Source organism: Pleurodeles waltl, chromosome 2_2 (assembly GCF_031143425.1).
Source record: "Pleurodeles waltl isolate 20211129_DDA chromosome 2_2, aPleWal1.hap1.20221129, whole genome shotgun sequence".
NCBI lineage: Eukaryota > Metazoa > Chordata > Amphibia > Caudata > Salamandridae > Pleurodeles > Pleurodeles waltl.
Genome location: NC_090439.1, coordinates 1,022,779,425 through 1,022,804,199, shown reverse-complemented (window position 1 = coordinate 1,022,804,199; position 24,775 = coordinate 1,022,779,425). Strand labels below are relative to the sequence as shown.

The 24,775-nt window shown below is 48.6% G+C and overlaps 1 protein-coding gene across 2 annotated transcripts in view; it reads right to left on the bottom strand.

The window, feature by feature from the left end:
- The window catches only part of EFR3A (EFR3 homolog A), a 1,082,041-nt gene that overhangs the window by 887,863 nt on the left and 169,403 nt on the right, over positions 1-24,775 (bottom strand). The window lies entirely within an intron of this gene.

Sequence of the window (24,775 nt, the reverse complement as noted above, 5' to 3'; positions counted from 1 at the left end):
GATCGGTCCAGTCTTTGTCCTCAGAGGGGTAGAGATCCGGAGGCAGCAGTGGCAGCTCAGCAAAGCAGTGAAGCAGTTCCTCAGAACAGTCAGTCAAGCAGAGTGGCAATCCTTGTAACACAGCAGTCCTTACTGCAGCAGAATTCTTCCCAGGTCCAGTGGTGAACTGTTTTGGTGGGGTCAGAGTCCCAAATGTGCCTTTGATGTAGGGGTGCCTTTAAAGTACTTCATTGAAGTGCACAGGTCACCCTTTCATCCCAGCCCTGCCTCCAGACTATCAGGAGGGGGTAATCAGCCCCTTGCCTAAGACAGAGAACACTGCCTTTTGGAGTATAAGTGTCAACTTCCTCTCCCTCTTTCTGCATTCTCTGTCACACCCACCCTTCCTGTGATTGTGGCTATCTAGAAATGCACAAAGTGTAGCTGTCACCTACTCTGGACGTGTATTGGAGACAGGCTGCAAGGCACACAAAGCAGTAAGAGGAGAGAAATGGCCACTTTCTAAAAGTGGCATTTCTAAAATAGCAGTATTAAATCCAACTTTACTGGTAAAGAGGATTTATCATTACCATTCTAAAGATATGAAACACGACAAAGCAACTCATTTTTGATCATAAATTACGGCTTGAAAGTTTATTATGAAATTTCTAATGCTAGTCTATGAGCGGAGTAGGCCTCACAGTAGTGAAAAACGACTTTGAGAGCCTTTCACTACCAGGACATGTAAAACCTAAAAGTACATGTCCTACCTTTTACTTACATAGCACTCTGCCCTATGGGCTAACTAGGGCCTGCCCTAGGTGTGACATATGTAATAAAAGGGGAGTTTAAAGCTTGACTAAAGGTTTCAAATGCCAAGTCGAAGTGGCTATGAAACTCTAGAAAGAGTCTTCAAAAAGACTGCCAAAGTGAAAATGAGGGACAAAATGTGTACACTTTAAAATTACACATTAGTGCATCTTGGTTAGGCTTTTAATGTGAATATAAAGTCACCTAATGCTGACTTCTGTGCCCGTAAAACATTTCCAACTTTTTTGCTCTAACACAGGACACAATCCAAACATAACACTGTTTAATATCAGGACACGAAACCAAAGGTCACAGTCAATGCCACAGTCACTCCATTTTACCTAGTACACACTTCATTTTCCATCGTTAGTGGCTCTTTCTAAAAATACCACCATTGCTTGTGCTAATAAACAAAGAAGGAGAAAAACAGTAGCTCAGACTCCAGAGCTCACAATGATGAAAACATGTAATTAAACAAAATGGTTCCTGAGGGGGGGCTTAGGTGATTATGCAACAGTCTGCTTGTCATCATAATGAAAAAGATAATGAAAAGGTTCTCAAGAGGTTTTTCAGAGTACTGAACGAAATGTCTCTGTTCTCTTTCGGTGCCATATACATTAGCACTTTGAATTAATAAAATAATATAAACATCCTTGCCGTTAGATGCAGCTTGAGTTTCAGATTTCCACAGACGGATATGAGAAGTGCTACACAAGATGATTTATAAAACCACAGCAACAGGCGTAGCAGGGACTGTAAGTATTGCAGAATCTCGGAGCGCAGGTACAGGCTACTGCAAACAAAACACATGGCCTGGCATTAAGTAAGCAAGATAAATTACAGATCATGGGCAGCAGCCAGGAACACAGCAAGATATTCGGGTATAGCACCTTTACTGTGATACAGTACCTTTCATAGAAGTTGTGCAAATATCTGCTATGAAAGATTTAGGAGGAAAGTGGTCTACTGAAAATTACTCAGAGTACTAGGTGAATGACCCAAAGAGGCATTTGGTGATTTGTTATATTAAGTACACACCAACCACCAACCAATACCTATCATCCCCTGGAGGGCGCTTCCTTCCTTTTATGTTCATCTTTTTCAATGGATCCCTTAAAGCTTCTAAAATCTGCAAAGCAGTTGCCCGGTTTCAGACAACTTAAGAAAAAAAAATTACTTATTGGAGTATTAAAGCTGTCCCTGTGGAGACGATTGTTTCAAGGAAAGCTAAATGAACCTCTACAGAAAAGTATTCTATTTAAGGTGCATGGTAGAAGGTGACTCCTAAAATCGTGACTCAGGAGACAGCAGAAGCAAATAGGATTTTTCTGGTCTCATTTTAGAAATGTTATTTTGTGGAAAAAAAATCATATTTGTACTAAAATATGAGGATAAAAGCACATTAATCAACAGGAATGACAGTGAACATTTGCTTTAAAGAAAACTAATCGGCAAATCTTCACAAGGTCAGTCATTTCTTTTACACAAAACATTTTTATTTCTGAGTTTTTGGCTATTATATGGCCTCCACACCTAGGATGCAAACATTGTTTGAAATAAGTGTCCATGAGTTCATTTTCAGTTTGCCTGTAGGTGTGCCAGTTGAGAAGAGAATGGGCCCAAGTCATCCACCAAAGGCCAGGAATGGTGATGAGTGGAATGAGAACTAGTTCAGGTGTTCTGGTGTGGAGGGACCATAATATAGAAGAATAGCACTGTGGTGCCACTTGTTGAGAGTAGTCTTGGTCCCTTGATACAAATTGTTATCCAGAGATTTTCATTTTTTATTTGTGTTTTTGTATTAGAGAAGTCATTTTGCTTGGGTAGACATTGCTAATCCGGGCTGATTTTTTTCTGGACGACATTTTTTAAAATGGCGCATGTGTTGCAGTGATGATGTAATATTTCAGGAACCATGAAACCCATATACTTCATTTTGGTGTCAAAACATAGGGTTTGGAGGTCAAGTAGTCTTATAGAGACAGAAAATAACTTCTCAGAGCAACCCTTCCGCCATTTTCCAAAATGGTGGCTATATTAGCGGAAGAAGAGACATACACAGAAATGAAACAAATAATGGTTTTTAACCCCTTCGCTGCCAGGGCTTTTCCCCCTCCTGTGCCAGGCCTTTTTTTGCCTATTTGGGGCAGTTCACGCTTAGGCCCTCATAACTTTTTGTCCACATAAGCTAACCAAGCCAAATTTGCGTCCTTTTTTTCCAACATCCTAGGGATTCTAGAGGTACCCAGACTTTGTGGGTTCCCCTGAAGGAGGCCAAGAAATTGGCCAAAATACAGGGAAAATTTCGTTTTTTTCAAAAAAATTGGAAAAAGTGGTTGCAGAAGAAGGCTTGTGGTTTTTCCCCTGAAAATGGCATCAACAAAGGGTTTCCGGTGCTAAACTCAGCAACTTCCCAGCTTTCAGGAACAGGCAGACTTGAATCAGAAAACCCAATTTTCCAATACAATTTTGGCTTTTTACTGGGACATACCCCATTTTTGCAATTTTTTTTGCTTTCAGCCTCCTTCCAGTCAGGGACAGAAATGGGCATGAAACCAATGCTGGATCCCAGAAACCTAAACATTTCTGAAAAGTAGACAAAATTCTGAATTCAGCAAGGGGTCATTTGTGTAGATCCTACAAGGGTTTCCTACAGAAAATAACAACTGAAAAAGAAAAATATTGAAATTGAGGTGAAAAAAACATAAATGTTTCTCTACGTTTTACTCTTTAACTTTTCCCTGCAATGTCAGATTATCGAAAGCAATATACCGTTACGTCTGCTGGACTCCTCTGGTTACGGGGATATATAGGGCTTGTAGGTTCATCAAGAACCCGAGGAACCCAGAGCCAATAAATGAGCTGCACCCTGCAGTGCGTTTTCATTCTATACCGGGTATACAGCAATTCATTTGCTGAAATATAAAGAGTAAAAAATTGCTATCGAGAAAACCTTTGTATGTCCAAAAAGGGCACAAGATAAGGTGTTGAGGAGCAGTGGTTATTTGCACATCTCTGAATTCCGGGGTGACCATACTAGCATGTGAATTACAGGGCATTTCTCAAATAGATGTCTTTTTTACACACTCTCCTATATTTGGAAGGAAAAAATGTAGATAAAGACAAGGGGCAATAACACTTGTTTTGCTAATCTATGTTCCCCCAAGTCTCCCGATAAAAATGATACCTCACTTGTGTGGGTAGGCCTAGCGCCCGCGACAGGAAACGCCCCAAAGCGCAACGTGGACACATCCAAATTTTTGGAAGAAAACAGAGGTGTTTGTTGCGAAGTGCCTACCTGTAGATTTTGGCCTCTAGCTCAGCCGGCACCTAGGGAAACCTACCAAACCTGTGCATTTCTGAAAACTAGAGACCTAGGGGAATCCAAGGAGGGGTGACTTGCGGGGCTCGGACCAGGTTCTGTTACCCAGAATCCTTTGCAAACCTCAAAATTTGGCTAAAAAAAACACATGTTCCTCACATTTCTGTGGCAGAAAGTTCTGGAATCTGAGAGGAGCCACAAATTTCCTTCCACCCAGCGTTCCCCAAAGTCTCCCGATAAAAATGATACCTCACTTGTGTGGGTAGGCCTAGCGCCCGCGACAGGAGACGCCCCAAAGCGCAACGTGGACACATCCAAATTTTTGGAAGAAAACAGGTGTTTTTTGCGAAGTGCCTACCTGTAGATTTTGGCCTCTAGCTCAGCCGGCACCTAGGGAAACCTACCAAACCTGTGCATTTCTGAAAACTAGAGACCTAGAGGAATCCAAGGAGGGGTGACTTGCGGGGCTCGGACCAGGTTCTGTTACCCAGAATCCTTTGCAAACCTCAAAATTTGGCTAAAAAAACACATGTTCCTCACATTTCTGTGGCAGAAAGTTCAGGAATCTTAGAGGAGCCAAAATTTCCTTCCACCCAGCGTTCCCTCAAGTCTCCCGATAAAAATGATACCTCACTTGTGTGGGTAGGCCTAGCGCCCGCGACAGGAAACGCCCCAAAGCGCAACGTGGACACATCCAAATTTTTGGAAGAAAACAGTGCCTACCTGTGGATTTTGGCCTGTAGCTCAGCCGGCACCTAGGGAAACCTACCAACCCTGTGCATTTTTGAAAACTAGAGACCTAGAGGAATCCAAGGGGGGTGACTTGCGGGGCTCGGGACCAGGTTCTGTTACCCAGAATCCTTTGCAAACCTCAAAATTTGGCTAAAAAAACACATGTTTCTCACATTTCTGTGGCAGAAAGTTCTGGAATCTGAGAGGAGCCACAAATTTCCTTCCACCCAGCGTTCCCCTAAGTCTCTCGATAAAAATGGTACCTCACTTCTGTGGGTAGGCCTAGCGCCCGCGAAAGGAAATGGCCCAAAACACAACGTGGACACAACATATTTTTTCACAGAAAACAGAGGTGTTTTTTGCAAAGTGCCTACCTGTGGAGTTTGGCCTCAAGCTCAGCCGGCCCCGGGAGGGGGGGGGCAGAAATGCCCTAAAATAAATTTGATCCGCCCCCCAAACCCGGGAGCGACCCTTGCCTACTGGGTCGCTCCCCCTGCGTGACATTGGCGCCAAAAAACAAATCCCAGGTGCCTAGTGGTTTCTGCCCCCTTGGGGGCAGATTGACCTAAAATCGGCCAATCTGCCCCCAAGGGGGGCAGAAATGGCCTAAATACAATTTGCCCCCCAGGGCAGCGACCCTTGCCTGATGGGTCGCTACCCATCTCTAAAAAAACAAACAAACAACAACAACAAAAACACACAAAAAAAATTTGCCCTGGCGCCTAGAGGGTTCTGCCCCCCCCCCCGGGGGCAGATCGGCCTAATAATAGGCTGATCAGCCCCCAAATGGCCTAAAATAAATTCCCCCCCCCAGCCCCCCCCCCCCCCGGGAGCGACCCTTGCCTACGGGGTCGCTCCCCCTGCGTGACATTGGCGCCAAAAAACAAATCCCCGGTGCCTAGTGGTTTCTGCCCCCTTGGGGGCAGATTGACCTAAACTCGGCCAATCTGCCCCCAGGGGGGCAGAAATGGTCTAAATACAATTTGCCCCCCTGGGGAGCGACCCTTGCCTGATGGGTCGCTCCCCATCTTTAAAAAAACAAACAAACAAAAAAACACCCAAAAAAAATTTGCCCTGGTGCCTAGAGGTTTCTGCCCCCCCTGGGGGCAGATCGGCCTAATAATAGGCTGATCTGCCCCCGGGGGGGAAGAAATGGCCTAAAATAAATTTGCGACCCTTGCCTAAGGGGTCGCTCCCCTTGCGTGAAATTCACGCAAAGAAAAAACTCCCTGGTGTCTAGTGGTTTCTGCCCCCCTTGGGGGCAGATTGTATTGGCCTCATCAAAATAGGCCAATCTGCCCCCAAGGGGGGCAGAAATGGCCTAAATATAATTTTCCCCTAAGGGGAGCGACCCTTGCCTAAGGGGTCGCTCCCCACCTAAAAAAAATAAAATGAAACTTTAAAAAAAAAAAAAGGTCCCTGGTGCCTAGAGGTTTCTGCCCCCCACTGGTGGGGGGTCAGAGCAATCCGGCTTTTGAAACCCTCGGGGAGACTTCAAAGGGAAGGAAATACTTTTCCTTCCCTTTGAAGCCCCTCCGGGCCTCCCCCAGTGATTGAAAGAGAAATGCTTTTGCATTTCTCTTTCAATCGCGCTGGAAGCTCAGACAAATCAGCGCGCGCTGACGTCACAGGGGGGGGCTGGAGGTGGAAGGGGAAGGTGTTCCCCTTCCATCCCCGCCTTGGGGGGGAAGGGGGGTGCACGGGGGGCGCGCTAGCGCTCCCCCAAGTTCCCCTGTGCCTTGGACGAGATCATCTCGTCCAAGGCACAGAAGCGGTAAATCCTTTTACGTATACACCAAGCAATGTTTATGATCTGAATAATAAATAATGTTTATCACTCCAGTTTTAGACACATTTTCATACTTCACTTTATTTATTTGTTTCGGCAATCGCTGGTGGTACATTTGCAGAATGTTGAACATTTGAAAAGAGCATATCAACAGGGACATCTTTTTGTAGCACAGGTGTTGCAAGTACGTGTAAGTTCTGTGGGTAGAGGCTTTAGAAATTTTGTAGGTTTTACCACCCCATCAATATCTTCCCAACCAAATTAATCGGATCTTTCTCTACATGTGCATGATCCAAAACATTTACACATCTTCTGATCAAGCAGAATGCTCTTTTAATGCGTCACACACAGAATATGCCATTGGTGGACGGTCAATTAGTGGGACTAATCTCTTGAACTCACTGTACCGAAGATTGTCAAATGTGTGACAGTCAGAACTCGTTTTCCACAAACGCATGAGGTATTTTTGTACGTCTTTAATATCACATTCTTCTTCTGTCTCAACAAATCCTTTTAGAAACTTCACAAGTTCAGCAGTTAAAGTTCCAAGCTTTGTTCTAATTTTGCTCATAGCATCATCACCTGTAAGAATATGTGCCTTGATAAGAACACTGGTCATCTGTGTAAAGGTTCTTGTATAGAATATGAAGGGGGATTAGGTGACTTTTCTCGCCTGTTCCATAGCATATCCACAACTCTGACAATCCTTGATTTATGAACATTGAACAAATCTAAGTAGCACAATAATCACAACTGTGTCATTTGACAGTACAATGGCTCGATCGGAACCATTTCAAACAGCCCACTCAACATGTGCCACAACGTTAGATCAGTACCCTTTTTCAGTGTTTTGCACTGAGACCACAAAAATGGATGCTGGATTGGTGCCAAACCGGAGATTACCTGTGTATCATATACATAACTATAATTTATTTACCCATAGAGGAACTAGAAAGAGTTTTAATATAGATAATAAACATTACTAGTGATAAAAGCCAGTACAAGAGGCCAGGGACACTTAGTTTGATGAGCATTAGGGCTGAAAATTCAAAAATCACCTCTCAGAAAAGAAGGAACTGCAGGGCAGAAGCAAGGACACAGCTAAGCAATTATCTAGAAAACGTCATAACGGCTGGCCAACTGGGGAGCCTACCACTCAGTTATTGGGGAGGCTGAGCAGTACAGAACTCCTCAAAATAAGGATCACGAGGTATACCAGTAAAATAATATCATAGTTGAGCAACAACATATCTCTTCCTGCCACAATCTAACAGACACCCTAAGTAAAGGAGAGATAGTAAATGTAAATCAATTAGAAACACAGCATAACGAGATTGCCACAGTGGTGGAAAAGCAACAAAAATCCCTCATTCGTAGGGAGAAGAAACTGTGAAAATCATTGACTTTTTAAAAAAAAGAAACACAAATTTTATACCTAGCATAGGAAAAAAACAACTTCTCACATAACCGAGAACCAACCAGAGCTTCCAAACACTGAAAAGTGGAACCAAGGTAAAGGACAAAACAGAATTGTACCCAAACTTTCACCCAAAGGGAAAATTTAGCCGCAATTCCAATCCATAAATTATGCCCTCAGAAAACTCCAAAAATCAGTACCAGGGCAGAGCAGAGGTGCACTAGCTGCAGGTCCACTACTACACTCCCACAGACAAAGGCCATGAGAATAATGACAAGTATGACAATGGAACCGGCCCTGGACTGCCAGTCAGAGACCGACCAGCAGGCTTCCTGTATCAAACAGAAGGCGGGGAGCATCTCATGAGCAAAACTTGCCCCACATGAAGAGCTACCCACACCATTGGAAGCGGCACAAGTCCACTTGCCACTCAGGGAACTGCAGGGGACCTGCAGCACTTGGAAGGTGGCAAGCCTTGCAACTACCAACAATGAGGTCAAACGCAAGGATGAACACATAGCCTGTGGGCCTATACCTGAACATGGCCAACAAGACATGGGTCCCATGTTATTCACTGCAGGCAGTCACTTTCATTCTGTTCCCACACCGGGAACCTTAATATTTACTCCTGATTATACCACACAAGGGGACCATAACATACTAAATAGAACAAATATTTTATACTTACTAAAAAACATTCCAGCACTAGCATAGCTTACCTCAGAACCACTAGCAGTGTGATTCAAAATATGCCCCTGGATAAGCCCCAACGAATCAACGATTACAGAATGGCGGGACATTGCTGTCGTAAAAAATACTAAAGGATTGTAAGCACTTTGAGGTATGGGAAATTGGAATTAACATGCCACTGGCAGAAGAGTATCCTTAGGTGCTATCACCGATATCAAACAACAAGCCAGAGGCCAGTAGAAGAAACGACATCCTGCAAGGGACAAAACAGTCTCTGGTATCTATAGGGGAGAGAAAAATAACAGCCCATTTGACAAATAGTCCAGCAAATCACACTTTTGCTAATCGTCTAAAAGAAAATCTCTTATCGGATGAGCAATCCAAATGGGGATGGCTATCAGCAGCTTCAACATCTAAAGATGAGCAGCATCCTTAACACCATGAAACTAAATAAAAACAGGGTCAAAGAGATTATTGGGGTTATTAGTTGGAATGTTGCAGTTAGAGCAAGTCTTCTAGAGCAAAAAGAAGCCCTTAACTTTCTGACCACAAGTGATATTCTGCGCTTACAGGAAGCTTAGTAAACAGTGGCCACCTTGATCCCAGACTTTTACACACTTCATAAAACGGCTCAGGAAATAAATTTCTTCGCAATGCTAGAAATGAAAACTTGTTCTTCAAGTTAAAGCAAAAGAGTTAAAAATCCCAAGCCACGACTTACAAGCATTTGGACTCTGTGGCTTGGGTCCAGGGGACCAATCCATTAGGACAATAGTTCTGAACATTCACACAAAAAAACGCAAAAAAAATATAATCATGGAAGATTCTGATCTAATATGGGAAATTGCCTATCAAAACCCAGACCTTGCAGATGACGATAACACTCGAAATTTAGGTCAATCAGAAGGTGACCAGACGGAGGTCAATAGGGACCTCCTAGAGACCTGCATTAATGAACCTGACCTACATACAAGTGATCAACAGGATATTCCCAATAGTAAACAACAACCTATCGATGGAAACATCTCAACACTGGATGACATCTTCCTAAGTTTTTCTTTTTTTTTAAATATATGTTTATTAACTATTCATTGTCTTACATATGCGAGTCCATTTGTGGCAACATCTTGTTCTTGTCATGCATATCAGTCAAGCAATCCGTGTTCATGTTATACTTTACAGATACTTTGTTACATAACTTCTTAGTCATTTTGATTACCATATAGTATTCGTTAATCACTGATTCTAATATACTAACATTTCTACTTTAAGTGGTTATTTACTTCGTGATTCTTTGTTACCATTTTGAATTATGTGACCTCATAACAGGCTTAACTCAACTTCAAACTATGTATAAACCTAATGGCTTATGTGGGTGGGCCTTTGCATCTTTTAAAGGAAGACTCTGCTGGGGCACTTCATTGAGCGGGGATGGCCAGCCATCTGTTCTCCCCCCCCCCTTCCAGCAGTTATGTAGCTATTTGTGTCCAGCCCCTCTCTACCCTTTGTCATTGAGTGCGGCCTATTGGTGTGTCCGTCAATACCCCAGCTCTAGTTCCGGGGACCTTCCTCAAGGGTCAAGTCTGTTGGACGTATTGGTCATCTCATCCTACCACCTCGGGAGCTATCGGTCTCTTCATTAGGTTGTCCCAGCTTGTCACTAAGTCCTCCCACTTCGGAGCAATGGGGGTCTGACGAACTCCCCTGGCCTCCTCGGCCTTTAAGACCTGCAGTTCAGCCCTGGCCCATCTCGTAACATCGCCTTTCCATTCAGTCGGCGAGGGGTGGCTAGAGGCCTTCCAGACCCTCGTGATCAGTCTTTTATAAAGGGCCAGATTCAGGTCCAGGAAACGGCCCCTAACTTTCCCCCGCAGGGCACCGGTCTTGAGGCCCGGCAAGCACATAGTAGGCGTTGGCTACAGTTCCGCCTCAAATAGCCTTGACAGGACCGCCATCATCGCCCCCCAACCAGCCTGGAGCACCGGGCAACCCCACACCATGTGATCAAAGTCAGCCTCCCGTCCCTACATCTGGGGCATGTCCTGGGGGTCCCTCCCATATATACGGAACAGTCGGTGAGGAGTGAGGTACGTCCTATGTAGGTTGTTGTATTGGATGTATCTTAATCTCGTGTTGCGTGAGATCGTCCGGGGATAAGCCAGTGCTCTGCTCCACTCTGCCTCGGACAGGTCCCGCCCAATCGTTCTCACCCACCTTTCTCTCAGGGAATGCAGAGGGTCTAATGCAGCCTCAATCTGGGTCCGGTATATTTTAGCAACCAAATGAGGTTCTTCTCCTGAGGTCAACAGGAGGTGTAACACCCCGTGGACAGTGGGCTCCGCATTAATCGTATCCCAATGGTCCTTCAAGGTATGCACTAACTTCCTGAACAGTAAAAACTGTCCCTGAGGAACTCCCCACCCCCGATAGGTCAGTGAAGCTATTCAGCACCCCCTCGTTGAACAGCCCCCCGACTGTCACTACTCCTGCTCCTGTCCACAGTCCCAGCCCTAGCCCCCCCTATCCCTTTCCTCCGAAGTCAGGGGCACCCAGTCCACCCATATGAGTTGGTCTACAACTGGTCGTCAGTGCTGTGTGTCTACGACCATCATCCCATATAACTCCCTGAGCAAACCGTTCAACTCGCGAAACCACGCCGAGGGGACCAGTAGTGGTAAGTTAGCGAAGTAGTAGAGGAGGCGAGGAAGCATAATCATTTTAGATAGCGCTACTCTGGCCATTCATTGAGCGCCAGAACCCAATCGAAGACCGCAGGGATCGGAGTGCCCTGCCAAGATTACCATCCCGGAGATCACTCTGTTCGTGGAATATTTAAATGCCCAGATATTTGAAGGTCCGCGGGGCCCAGTTCATGTCCATTGGGCATGCTCCAGGGCGTACACTGCCTGGCAGCATGGGAAACACAAATGTTTTTCCTCGGTTAAAGCGAAGCCCAGCAACACCCCGAAGTCCTCTAGGATCCTCAAAACCCATGGGAGTCCACTGGTCCCATCCCTCAGGTAAATAAGTATATCGTCGGCGTACAGAGAGACAATATGTTCAGTTGGTCCCCATTCAATTCCCTTACCTACACATTCCCGTCGCAGCCAGGACGCCAGGGGTTCAATTGCCAGGGCAAATAACAGCGGGGACAGGGGGCATCCCTGTCTGGTTCCCCGAAATACTGGGTATGCACTGGATATTGTTCTGCCCGTCTTCACTCTTGCTAGTGGGGACGAATACAACAGGTCCACCCATTTTACCCAACCCTCCACAAGTCCCATTTTTAGCATCACAGCTCTTAGGCAGTCCCATCTGATCGAGTCCAAGGCCTTCTCGACGTCTACAGCAAGCAAGACCCCTGCTGGCGGCTTCGACTCGTTAGGCATGTGCAGAACAGTGAAAATCCGTCTCCGGTTCAGGGAGGTACTACGACCAGGAACAAAGCCGTTCTGGTACGCATGCACGAGTGTGGTCATGAGAGGGAGCAACCGGCCAACCATGATCTTACTAAGGATCTTAAAGTCGCTGTTTAGCATTGATAAAGGACGAAAGTCCGTCACCGATGCTTCCCTGGCGTTTGTCTTGGGGAGTGGCACCACCAAGGCCTCACGTAGTGTGCGCGGCAACTCCCCGCAGTGTAATGCCTCCGTGTACATTTCCGCCACCTGGGGAACCAATAGAGATTTATATTTTTTATAAAAATCCATGGGGAGACCGTCTGTACCAGGGGTCTTCCCGGGGGCTAATTGTGCTATGGCCTCGCTTATCTCCTCCGCTGTCACTGGTCCCCCCAGGCTATCTCTCTCTTCTGAATTCAGTGTTGGCAGTGGGATTTGCTGTAGAAAATTATCAAAGGTCTCCGTTCCCAGGTCGCTAGGTCTCCCATATAATTGTGTATAATATTCCCTAAATGTGTCATTTATGGGGCCTGGCCTGAGTCTGCGAAGTCCACCCCCATCCAGTACACTCGTCATGGGCTCGTTATACCCGTCTGGGCGCACCAGCCACGCCAGCAGTCTCCCCGATCTGCCCTCCTCCGATTGTAGGGATGCCAGATATTTTTGCCTGCTGTGACACCTAAGCTGCTCCTCAATCTGGGAATGTTCTCTACGGGCACGGTTATATTCCTCATTCTCCTGAGCTGCAGGTCCCTGTCTCAATTCCCCCTCATGCATATCTTCCTCTAGGGCAGCCAATTCCCTTTCAAGTGTGCGTTTCACCCCCACCGATTGCCCCAGGCAGAAGCCCCTCGTCACCACCTTGAGTGTTTCCCATTCCGTGGCCCTGGAAGGGGTCGACCCACTATTTATCTAGATATATTCTGCCAGGTGGCAGCGCAGGGCCTCTCTGTGTGCCTGATCTTCAAGTGCTGCGGGGGTCAATCTCCACGACGGTATGGGGGGTTCTATCCTCCGATGCCCTCAACGTCAGCAACAGGGGATTATGGTCAGATAGGGTGCGGGCCAGATATTCAGAGTGTGTCATGTTACTCATAAGGCCCGCTGTGCAAACCACTCTATCAATTCTGGTGTGCACCCGGTGGAGGCCCGAGTAATACGAGTAGTCTCTAATATTTGGGTGTTGCTCTCGCCAGACATCCACCAACCCCCAAGTGCCCAGCCATTCGCACAGTCTTTTGGCTGTTTTAGTTGCCACTGCCCCCTGTAGTGGCGGGGTTGACCTATCCATATTTATGTCTAGTACTGCGTTGAAGTCCCCCCCAATTAATAACTCTCCAGTGCATTGACGGGTAAGGTAGCTCGATAGGCCTGTCATGAAGGGGTCCTGGTCCTGGTTAGGGGCGTAAATGCAACTCAAGACTATCGGGGTACCGTGAAACCTCCCCTCCAGTATCACAAATCTGCGCTCCCGGTCTAGGTTGGAAGAGTCTATTGTTAGAAGGACCCCTGCTCTGACCCATATCAGTGCACCCCTTGCATAAGCCGAATACTCTGTGGCAAACACCTGTCCCCTCCATCTGTACCTCAGTTTCCATCCCTCCCCCGGTGCCAGATGTGTCTCCTGCAGCATTGCCACCTGTACACCCCTTCTCTTTAAGTAGGAGAGAATTCTATGTCTTTTAGCCGGCGTGCCCATCCCCCTGATGTTCCATGTTAAGAGATTGTAGTCTGCCATCTCAGTATATCAGTCTGGTAAAAGTGCCCCCGGCTCTCCCGGGCCTCGGATTTGCCCCTTTGCATGTTCAGACTTTTGCTATAGACGGACTTCACCACCCACTTTGCCATTTTAACTAGTAACTGTGTACCCCAACTCCCAAACCCCAGGGCGCCTCCCAAACTGTAGGTTGCCCAGAAAACTGTGCAACAGTGCAACTTGTTCAAACGTATATCAGCAGTACTCGCCAGCCTGGCTAGACAGGCGAGGCTCTGGTCAGGGGGGGTGGCCAGGTCTGGAGGGGCCACTTGTTCACACGTTGTGCCATATCTCCGGGGCCTTTTGCGATTTTGGATTAGCCAAGTTCGTCAGCCGTTTGCGGGGTCACCTTCGGGGCACGGGCCGAGCACCCCAACTCTCCGGCAGAGGACACCAATGTGTCCTCGGAGCCCTCCTGGGGAGATATCTCTCCACCCACGCAGGCCGCCGCCTCCAGGGCCGCTTTCCTGCCCTTTTCTTTCTGTGTTTGCGTTGGCGTTAGTCGCGGGCGATCCCTGGGTCTCCGTCCCCTTGGGGCCTGGCGAGTCCCGCTCCCAGTCGGCCCTCTCTTGCCGACCGCCCCGTTTGGGACCCATATGTCTCTAGCCACTCCCATGCCTCCTCAGGGGACTGGAGGAACGTGGTCTTCCCTTCCAACATCACTCTTAATCTGGCTGGATAAAGCAGCGAATACTGGATCCCTTCTTCTCTTAGGGCCCTCTTGACTGCCAGAAATGAAGCTCGCTTGTTCTGAACCTCCAGTGTAAAGTCCGGAAATAGTGTCACCTCCCCGTTTGCTACTTTAAACGGGCCAGACTCTCTGTCTTTCTGCAAGAGGATGTCTCTGTCTCTATAATGAAATAGTTTGGCGATCACAGCACGGGGAGGTCTACCAGGGGCAAGAGGCCTCGAAGGCACCTGATGCGCCCGTTCCAGCGTGTAGAAGGGAGTCAGGCACCCAGGTGCAACTGTCGTGTTAAACCACTTCTCTAGAAATTCCACCATGTTCGTCCCCTCGGCCCCCTCAGGGAGGCCCACCATGCGTACGTTGTTCCTCCTGTTCCTCCCTTCCGCATCCTCAGCTCTCTTTTCAAGTCGTGCCACTCTGTCAGCAAGGGAAGTCACTTCAGCCGCCAGGTCTTTCTGCTTCGGTACGATGTCCGCCAACGTGGATTCCGTTTCTTTGTCTCTGTCTACCAGTTTATGGTGGTCTGCTCTCAGTAGACCAACCTCAACCGCGACTTGGTTGATGACCCGCTGTAACGTTGTCTTTGTGTCTTCTATCGCCCCAAGTATTTTATCAAGGGTGTCCTGTACTTTAACTTGTGCATGGTCCTGTGAGTCCGCTTCTTTGTGCCCCGGCGGCACCGCGGGGTCCATGGTTCTGTTCTTGTGACGGCTCTTGGGGGGCATCGGATGATTAAGGGGTCGCACCCCAGGGGCCCAGACAGTGGGCCAAACGTTATCGTGAGCTCTTCTCTGTCCTTGCCTCCGCGCCCTGGTCTCTGTAGGCCACTCCGCAGCCCCTAGGCGGTCCCGAGCAGGTCCCAGACACCCCGCCGGTTACCTCTAGTTTCCGGTTGCAGAGCTGGGGGCTCCGTGTTGTCGGACCGTGGCAAACTGCCACTCTTCAGCTCCGGTTGTCCCGGCCGCTCCTCCGCGCGCTGCGTGTCCAGGGCTACGCCCCTCTGCCCAGTCCCTTTAGTGCGTCGTAGTCCCGGTCCGGTCGCCCTTCCTCATGGCGTCGTTACCACCTCTTCACTGTTCCCCCTGCGGCTCCAGCATCACGTCCAAGCGCATTCACCCGCCCTTCGAGCTCCAACTTCTCCAGGCGCTCCGTCCACAGTGCTACTCACTCAGGGGTCGTTGGCGCTCCAGGATACCCGGGGCGGTCTGTGGTCTTCACCCGCCAGGCAATCTGCCCTCTGCTCCTTTTGCAGGGTCTGCCTCCTCACTCGCCAGCTCCGCCAACCGTTTCTTTCCCTCGCTGGCTAAGTCCAGCCAGGGGGTTGGCCTCACTTCGTCCCCATTCAAGCTCCGAGGGACCACAGCCCAGTGTGTTCACAGGCCGGCTCTTGCCCCAGGCTGGGCCGCTCCCCCACCTGTCTCACCAGCCTCCTACGATACTGCAGGGGCTCTCAGGGGCCCACCGGGGTCCTCAGTCGACCGTGCCCGCCACTCTCACCATATTCGGGGCACTAGCCCCCTGCCACAGGTGTGGCAGCCGGCCCTGGCTCAGCTCCGGGGCCGCGCCGCCTCTTCAATGCCTCCGTGCCCCGCCTGGGCCAGGCGTCGTGTTCGCGGGACGGCCCTAGCACCCATCAGCAGCGCCGCTCCACGGGGCCCAGTCCCGCACAACTCGAGGCCGACAGGCCGCCGGTCTCCTCTCTGGCCGGCCGAGCCGGGCCCGCTCAGCTACACTCTCTGGAGCCGCGACGGGGCCCCGGCAGCGCCCCGGGCCAGCCCCCAATTCAGTGCCCCCGCACGGGCTCAGATCGGCCCGGAGATGGCACCCTTCTCCTCGACTTTCAGTCGGCCCCTCCGGAGCGAGGAATTTAGGCATGCGCCATTTCCGGACCCTTGGCCACGCTCCTGACATCTTCCTAATTTGTCAACTGCCAAAAGGTGTGTTGATGATAAGGTCCTGGTAAGAACAGAAAGTGACCATCCTCCAGGGACAACGACTATGTGCCCTACCACTCACAACCTGGCCATACCTTCTGGCTCTCAGCTAACACCAGCACCCAACCCCCTACAGAGAAGGGTCAAGTGGGGACCTGGAAACAACCTTACGTGCCAGGAATAGAAAGCACAGCAAAACTCCTCATTTTTACTCAGAACATGAAACAGGTGGACAAAGTTTGGGAGAATCTGATTAAGGACCTTCTTCACTGCATTAACCACCAAAGCACGAGGCTCAAAATATGGCTACCAAAGAGGCCTACTCACAAGCCAATGTTTAAGCATAGTGAACTAAACATAGCAAAAGGCTTGGTTGACTTGCCAAATAAAAGTGCAAAAAGCAGAAATGCGTAGTGGCATTAAAAACAACTAAAAGACTCAAGGAGTAGCCACAAAAAGTCCTATGGGCTCTAAAACAAAAACACTTGGAGAAAGAGTGGCTGAATTTATTGGACCTTCTAACTCAAGGCAAATATGCCAATTCTGGTCCCATGGAAACACACTCCTAAGTAACAACATCGGAAACGATAATGCAGTTTTCGAAGATAAATGGATAGCCCATGCACACTGTCATTACGTTGACACTAAGGTGCCAGCAGGTTCCCTCCATGAATACTTTGACCATCTGAGTGAGACTCTCACAGACGAGCAAATTATGGTAACAGAGGTGGACATAACCAAAATCCTTAAAACCATATGTAGGGGCCAAATTGCCTGTCTGGCAGCATGTTCAGGGATGCAATAGATTAGGGGCCCCTCACATGCACATTCTTTTCAAGTCCTGCCTGATGATCATCAATATTCCAGATTCATGGAGGGGTTCCATTCAATACCCTATCCATAAAAACGGTGATAACACGGCTCCAAAAATGTGCAGACTAATTGACTTGTTGGATGTAGAAAGGAAAGCATTCATTAAGATACTTTTGCGTGAGCTAGACGCCTGGGTCCCTATTAGCAATGTAATACCATATTACCAAACAGGCTCAATAAACAAAGGAGCCAGCCCGCTATATGCATGCTTCATAGATTACAGCATGGCCTTTGATGCTATTGAGCAAAAAACATTTTGGGCTAAACTTGCTCAGTGGGGGATCCCTAAGTAGCTACTGGGTGCCATAACTGCCCTATACTCAGACACCTGGATCCAAGTTAAAGTAACTCAATCTCATGCTACCCAAAAATCTACACCAACATGGGCTTGAAGCAGGGATGCACAATCATATGTTTTGTAGGGAGCACATCACACAAACTCTTGGAATAAACATTGTATTTATTACCACTCAAAGGGTTTCCCAACAAATACATCAAAAGACAAATATTTATATTCATAAAACATTTCCCATGTATCAAGTTACAACCCGCTCCAAAGCTTTACCCACATATAAATCAGAATACAACTAATTCATATTCATATGACATTTACAAGATATCATATCAAAATTCAAGCTGTCATAGTTTGACTCTTGCTCTAGGCAAGACTGCTGGTTTAAGGATGACAGTACTTATGTTTGTAGGTGACTATGCCAGTCATACAACAAGTCGCAACTGTCGTCCCAACACTCCTGGCTCACAAGCAGCACCTCACCAAAAACCTAAATAGTAAAAGGTGATTTGTGGCAGCCTTTACGCATGGACTCAATAGTGCAATATCTCAGGGAGTGTCGTGGTTAAACGACGAGCACCCCTTTCCAAGATTGTAGGAAGCTGGCCTGGCTTGTAGCGGGTACCAGAGCTACTTACACCTTGTGCCAGGTCCAGTTATCACTTATTAGTGTAGAAGAGGTATTTCTAGCAGCTTAGGCTGATAGAAGGTAGCTATGGCAAAGCAGCTTAGGCTGAACTAGGAGACATGTAAAGCTCCTACTATAACACTGGTGTCATATGCACAATATCATAAGAAAACACAATACACCAAAGTACTAAAAATAAAGGTACTTTATTTTTATGACAATATGCCAAAAGTATCTCAGTGAGTACCCTCAGTATGAGGATAAGTTATATACACAAGATATATGTACACAAACCAATACTAGGTAAGTAATAGCAAGAAAAGTAATAAAAACAGTGTAGAATCACAATAGGTTGCAATAAGAGCACATAGGTATAGGGGCAACACAAACCATATACTCCAAAAGTAGAATGCGAACCACGAATGGACCCCAGACCTATGTGAGCTTGTAGAGGGTCGCTGGGACTGTAAGAAAACAGTGAGGGTTAGAAAAAATACCCCACCCCAAGACCCTGAAAAGTAGGTGTAAAGTGCTCCTACTACCCCCAGAGAGCACAGAAATCGTGATAGGGGGATTCTGCAGGAAGAACAAACACCAGCAATGTAACAACAGTGGATTTCCGGACCTGAGCATCTGTAAGACAAGGGGACCAAGTCCAATGGTCGCGACAGTGTCGAGAGTGGGCAGGAGCCCAGGAAATGCCAGCTGAGGGTGCAAGGAAGCTGCCACCGGATGGAAGAAGCTTGGAGTTCTGCAAGAAAGAAGAGAGCTAGGGACTTCTCCTTTGGAAGACGGATATCCCACATCGCGATGAAGCTGGCAGAGGTGTTCCCATGAAGAAAGACTGCAAACAAGCCTTGCTAGCTGCAAGGGTCGCGGTATAGGTTTTTGGGTGCTGCTGTGGCCCAGGAAGGACCAGGATGTCGCCACTTGGAGGAGGAGACAGAGGGGGCGCCCAGCAACTCAGGGAGCCCTCACAGAAGCAGGCAGCACACGCAAAAGTACCTGAACAGGCACTTGGAAGGAAAGTGAACCGGAGTCCACACAAAGTCACAAAAGGGATTCCCACGACGCCGGAGGACAACTCAGAAGGTTGTGCACTGCGGGAAGGAGTGTCGGGGACCCAGGCTTGGCTGTGCATCAAGGAAATCCTGGAAGAGTGCACAGGAGCCGGAGCAGCTGCAAATCACGCGGTACCCAGCAATGCAGTCTAGCGTTGGGAGGGAAGGACTTACCTCCACCAAACTTGGACTGAAGAGTCACTTGGACAGAGTTGCTGAGTTCCAGGGACCACGCTTGTCAGGCTGAGAGGGGACCCAGAGGACCAGTGATGCAGTCTTTTGGTGCCTGCGTTAGCAGGGGGAAGATTCCGTTGACCCACAGAAGATTTCTTCAGAGCTCCTGGTGCAGAGAGGAGGCAGGCTACTCCTAGAGCATGCACCACCTGGAAACAGTCGAGAAAGCCGGCAGGATGAGGCGATACAAGGTTGCTAGTAGTCTTCTTGCTACTTTGTTGCGGTTTTGCAGGCGTCCTGAGCCGTCAGCAGTCGATCCTTTGGCAGAAGATGAAGAGGGAGATGCAGAGGAACTCTGGTGAGCTCTTGCATTCGTTATCTGAAGAATTCCCCAAAGCAGAGACCCTAAATAGCCAGAAAAGGAGGTTTGGCTACCAAGGAAGGAGAATTGGCTACCAAGAGAGGTAAGAGCCTATCAGAAGGAGCCTCTGACGACACCTGCTGGCACTGGCCACTCAGAGCAGTCCAGTGTGCCCCCAACACCTCTGTTTCCAAGATGGCAGAGGTCTGGGACACACTGGAGGAGCTGTGGGCACCTCCCAGAGGTGCAGGTCAGGGGAGTGGTCATTCCCCTTTCCTTTGTCCAGTTTCGCGCCAGAGCAGGGCTAGGGGATCCCTGAACCGGTGTAGACTGGCTTATGCAGAGATGGGCACCATCTGTGCCCATCAAAGCATTTCCAGAGGCTGGGGGAGGCTACTCCTCCCCAGCCCTCACACCTATTTCCAAAGGGAGAGGGTGTTACACCCTCTCTCAGAGGAAATCCTTTGTTCTGCCTTCCTGGGCCAGGGCTGCCTGGACCCCAGGAGGGTAGAAACCTGTCTGAGGGGTTGGCAGCAGCAGCTGCAGTGGAGACCCCGGAAAGGCAGTTTGACAGTACCTGGGTACTATGCTAGAGACCGGGGGGATCATGGAATTGTCACCCCAATGCCAGAATGGCACTGGGGTGACAATTCCATGATCTTAGACATGTTACATGGCCATGTTCGGAGTTACCATTGTGACGCTATACATAGGTAGTGACCTATGTATAGTGCACGCGTGTAATGGTGTCTCCGCACTCACAAAGTCCGGGGAATTTGCCCTGAACGATGTGGGGGCACTTTGGCTAGTGCCAGGGTGCCCACACACTAAGTAACTTTGCACCCAACCTTCACCAGGTGAAGGTTAGACATATAGGTGACTTATAAGTTACTTAAGTGCAGTGGTAAATGGCTGTGAAATAACGTGGACGTTATTTCACTCAGGCTGCACTGGCAGGCCTGTGTAAGAATTGTCAGAGCTCCCTATGGGTGGCAACGCTACCATTCAGTCTTGAGGAAGTAGTTTAGGTCCTGAAGGTATAGGATAGGACGTAAGCCCTTGTCCTTTTTTGGTATCCGAAAGTAGTGGGAATAACAACCACAACCTACTTCGGGCACAGGGACCTTTTCTATAGCTCCCTTGGCCAAGAGAGCTGCGACTTCTGGCGGAGAAGCGCCAAATGATCCTCTGGAAGGTAACTGAAGGATGGAGACATGGTTGGTGGAGCAGATTTGAAAGGGAGGGAGCAGCCCTTTTGAACTATCTGCAAAACCCACCTGTCCGTGGTGATGTATTACCAGTGGGGCAGTTGATGGCGAATCCTGCCACCAACTGGACAGGAGTGAGGGAACAGACTGGGGGGGTTTGGAGGCTGCAACGGGGGCAGAGGTGGACTGGGCAGACCTCTGGTTCCCTATCCCACGGGCACGTGGGATCCCGCGTTCCCGGCCATGCAGAGGCTGAACAGCATGGGTGGCACGGTGGCTGGGTGGAGGGCGCGACAGGGAGCCCCTTCCGTGGCCACGAAAGGGGCGAAAAGCGAACTGTGGAAGGCGAGGTGCAGAGGAAAGACCAAGGGACCGAGCCGTAGCCCGGGAATCCTTGAATCTCTCCAGGGCCGAGTCCGCTTTGTCTCCGAAGAGATGTAAGACATCAAAGGGCATGTCCATGACTGACTGTTGGACAGCCCCAGAAAAACCAGAAGTACGCAACCAGGCGTGGCGTCGTAAGTCCACCATCATAGCAAACGATCTGCCTAGAGAGTCAGTCGTATCCAGCCCACAATGGATTGTGAACTTTGCGGCATCTCTCCCATCGTTCACAGCTTGAAAGACGATAGCACCGGCCTCCTCCAGTATCTGCGGCAGGACTTGCGCAACCGTATCCCACAAAGAGTGGGAATAGCGGGCCAAAAGGCATGCGGTGTTCACAGACCGTAGCGCAAGACTGGAGGAAGAAAATACCTTCTTGCCAAACTGTTCCAGTCTTTTGGAGTCCCTGTCCGGGGGTGCGGAAGGAAATGCGCCTGAAGAAGAGGAAGCCTGGGTAACAAGACTCTCAGGCGTGGGGTGTTGGGACAGAAATTTAGGGTCGTTCGGAGCAGGCCGATGACGGCGTGCAATAGTCCTATTCACAGGAGCCCCTATGTTGGGTTTAAACCAGATGCCCAAAAGGACATCGGTGAGGGCTTCATTAAATGGCAAAAGGGGTTCTGAAGTAGAAGCCCCAGGCTGAAGCACCTCTGTCAGGAGATTAGACCTGACCTCAACAGTGGGAAGCTCAAGACCAAGGACCTCAGCTGCCCTACTGACCACCATACCATAAGTCGCTCCCTCCGCCGTAGCCACGGTAGAAGGAGACAGCATGCCAGCATCAGGAGAAGTACCCAGACCACTGGCATTGCCCAATTCCTGAGCCCAGTCCAAAGATGGGTCATCCTGGTATTCATAAGGGACCAGAGACCCCTCCAATCCCACCTCATATTCGTACCCATAAGAAAAAGGATCCAAATCCGACCTGGGGCGGATAGGCCTCATCGAAGGCAAAGGCGGCGTCAGTGTCATTGGGGATAAGAATCAGGTTGACGTCGATAGTGGGCACTACCGACGTCAGGAGCGTCAACTATCGACCTGGCGCCGGGGAAGGTCTCAAGGGTGCGACTGTGGCCGGTGCGGATTCGTGTGCGAATCCGGAGGTGACCTCAGTGGACGGAGCCAAAGCCGCTGGCGCGGAACCCGAAGGCCCCTCATCTGAACCCCTTGGGCCCGAAGGCGCCGTATCGGGGTCGGTCTGCCCAAAGATGAGGCTTATGGCCTCATAAAACTCTTTAAGCTGGGAGGGGGTCGCTCCGGCAAACTTAGGGAAGTGCTGAGCCGACACAGACGCAGAGGACGGAGGCCTTGTGAATGGACGCGCCTCCCGCGCCGCGTCAGTCGAGCGACGGGGCGAAGTCGGAGAGCGATGGGATCTTTTCGACGTCTTCTTTCCCTGACCCGAGGACTTGGAAGAAGATGAGTGGTGATGGCTCCGCAACCGGTTTCAAGACCTTCCTCTCAATCGAGACCGGGACTTACACAGAGTCGAGTGCCAGGCCGTCATGAGCTTTAGGGACTGCTCCCTCAAAGCCTTCGGGTGCATGGTCCAGCACTCGGAGCACGACTTCGGGTCGTGGTCGAGCTCGAGACACCACAGACAAACCCAATGAGGCTCTGTCACCGACATCGTACGATGACAGTCCTTGCACGGCTTGAAACCGGTCTTCGGGGGACATCCTCGACGCACCAAATTTCTCACAAAAACTCGACAAAACGGTCAAAGTCGGTCAAAAAGAGACAGGGTAGCTCTTCTCTGGATCAGCGCGTGGCCCAAAAAAAAAAAAAAAAAATGACAACACTTTCCGAAGGCGGCGTCTATATATTACTCCCGACGTCATCACAGCGATTATGATGTCAACAATGCCTGCAGAGTCGACCAACGCCACCTACCGATGCGCAAGGGTATTGCTCAAAGAAAAAATCTCCAGATCCAGTCTGATGCCAGTGGGAAATTCTAAGGTATGGAATCTGCAACTAGAAGTCTCTACCAGATTCACAACTTCAGCCAACGTGTTTAGCCGCAATATATGCAGCTTCTTCAGGACTGAAATTTTAAGAACAAAACAACAAAAATGTGAAGTCACTCTATGTATGTTATGGAACACCTAAACTTGCTTCATGTTTTATTTTTGGTATTTTGTGTTCTTAGGTTCCTAACACAAATTCATTCAAAGAATATCCCCACCCGTGTTTGTCAAAACTACATATTATTATCATAAAAGACACCTTCTCCCTGATTACGTACGTTCTCATCACTATTTTACCTCTAATTACTGAGGGAGATACCCTCATAGACACCTTCCAAAATTGGTTACGCACTCTTCCACTACTCCACCCTTTAGGGTCCTTCAATCTACTGTTACCCTCCAGTTCCCAATTCACTTGGGTATTAGTATAAATTGTATTATTCTCCCACTGGAGACCTCCCTGGATATCCGATTAGTCTACTATACTAGTGATCACTCTACTAAATAGAATCAATACTAAAAATTACCTGCTTACTCATTCTGTTCAGACAGAACTATTTGTGTGCTAAGACTCAGGATTGGGGAATAGGATGCTTTAAGAGCTGCTATCCTGTAGAGGACTCACATTGGCAAGTTCGTTTTTGAGTTCCCGAACAGGTAATGTTTAGTACTGATTTTATTCACCAAAATATTTTTTACATGATCTGGTGGGAAGATGGGGTGCCACCTCAGAGCTATTGACAGCACCACCTTTGTCCCTTCCCAAAGATCAACATTATTTTTGCACAACCTTGTTTCTGAGTGCCAATCAACATTTTCATAATTAGGTACATTTAGCTTTTGAACACAGGTATGGTTTTGCTCATACAAGGATGACTTTTGTGTTATTCCACAGGAGTTGAGGAGTAGCAAGTGGTTACAGGGGAGGGAGGCAGGAGAGAGAGAGAGAGTTATAAGGGTGTGAGGATGTGGTCTTAAAACTTCAACTGTCTCCAAAGCTGCTAATGCCAAGCAAAATCCAACACTGCCTTTCTGACTGGGAGTCCGGGCACACAACCATCACGCAGATAATACGTTTATTGTGTGGGGGTGGGGGGGGGCAACACCCCAAACACCCCTCTCCCAAGTTATGCCCCTAGCTTCATGTTACATTGAGTTCCCACCCATGAGTCTTATCTGGCATCAGCACTTTTCTACATATTTCTAGTCATGCAAGTAGATTGGCAAATAATCAGAAGATCGCTGTAGGAAGTTGGCTCTGTATAAACTATCTCAAAGTGAGAGATAGTGTGCACAGAGTCCAAGG